We start from the raw sequence: 1912 nt of genomic DNA on the forward strand, positions 1-1912 counted from the left end.
AAGGTTGAGAAATAAAGAAGTTGCTTCAGTCAAGGTTTTGTGGAGGAGTCAATTCGTAGAGGGAGCTACTTGGGAAGCAGAAGCAGCCATGAAGTCCAAGTATCCTCACCTCTTTCCTTCCAATTCCATTCCAACTTGAGGTAATAGTTCCTCTCCAGTCTTTTAGTCATTCATGCATAAAATTAATCTTAGTACCTTGTTCCTTCAATTATACTTGCATTTTCAGCGTATTTGCATGTTCTTGGAACATAGTTCAATCAAATTTTGGTTTCCAGTACTTAGTGGTAAGGTTTGCAGCTCTTTCCCTCCATTGAAGTTAGTTTAGTCTTCATTCGAGGACGAATGTTCCCAAGGGGGAGATAATGTAACACCCCGTATTCTAGAACTACCAAAATGCATATTTTCAGAAGTTGCAGGTGCCACTGACAAGCACCACCCACGGACCGTAAGGTGACCCACGGTCCGTCCTAGTGGTCCGTGGTTCACCACTTGTAACCCCTTTCTAGAAAAGCCCAGAAAAATGTCTAAGGGTCGACCCACGGCTGGACCCACGGACCGTAAGTTGGTTCATGGATCGAGACCCCAGACTTCTAGTCTCTAAAGCCAGTCGACGGTTGACAGGACAGATTGTGGGTCCGTCGATGACGGACCGTCGATCAGTCAGTCGGTTGTCCCCGATATCTTTTAAGTCATGGGTCGTTTGGTCTTTTCCCTATGTGTTGGACCCCTAACTACGTAGTTTTGGTCAGTTTTAGCCTAGTAACTTAATTAGACTTTACCCAAGTCAACTCATTCTCCAAAAAATTCATCAAGTTGAACGAAAAGAAGGAGAAAAAGTCGACCAAGACCTAGTCCAAGAACGTAGCAAGTTTTCATCAGTTTCATCCCCGAAATCGAAAGATTTCTCCATGAAATTCATCACAGGTATGTGGGATTTCACTAGTGGGTTCCTTTCACCCATTAGGTCCCTAGATTTCAGTCAGAATCTTGATTCCCTTGATATTATCTAGATCTATGAGGGTCTTGAATGCTTGTTGGGTTTAGCTGTTAGAATGATCCAAATCAGATTATCTTGTTGTTGCTTAAGTTCTTGCATGAAATTCAGAACCCTAGTTGTGTAGATTCGTTTAGTTCATGAATTACACATGTTAGGTCAGTTTATTCAGTTATACATGCTCCAATTACAAATGTTTCATTATCAGTACATTAATGTTGCATTTTCAGTTAGCATGTCAGTAATTTTGAGCTATCCAGTATTACAAAAATTCAGTCATAATGTGCTATTTACATAATCAGTTAGGAGTAGACTTAATACCAAGTTGGACTAGGGTCAGTCACCCTCACAGTCCAGAACTACGTGCCCCCGTAGGTTTATAAGTCCACTCTGGTATTACATTTTAGTAATCACGCCAGTTATGCCTCTATACCTATGGCAGGGTATATTGGGTCCTCTCGATGGGGCGTATACATCGAACTCCACATTTAGCTCATGTGGTTTTATGTCGGTTATTAGTAGCTCCCACAGTCAGGTTCTAGTGTAGTGACCAGGTTATCAGATACAGTTCAGTATTTAGTTTCAGCATGTATAAACTTGGTCATTGCATTCATGTTCAGTGTTTTCAGTATAGTATCATGCTCGTCTTATATCATTGCTCAGTTATATGCTTTGTTCAGTTATGTATATTGTTCAGCTTTATTCTATCATGCATGCTCAATACCTTTCAAGTACCGACACATACTCTGCTACATCTTCTCGTGATGTAGGTTCAGGCCTTCAAGATCCAAATCACACATAGATCGGTCCCCGATCTTCAGTTCAGCAGCATCAGTGGTGATTCCTCATTCTTTGAGGACGATTTACATGATTATCTTTCTACTTTCAGTCTTTAGTTTCAGTTTTGCTAGATTTAGC

Source organism: Solanum tuberosum, unplaced genomic scaffold, assembly GCF_000226075.1.
Source record: "Solanum tuberosum cultivar DM 1-3 516 R44 unplaced genomic scaffold, SolTub_3.0 scf00053, whole genome shotgun sequence".
NCBI lineage: Eukaryota > Viridiplantae > Streptophyta > Magnoliopsida > Solanales > Solanaceae > Solanum > Solanum tuberosum.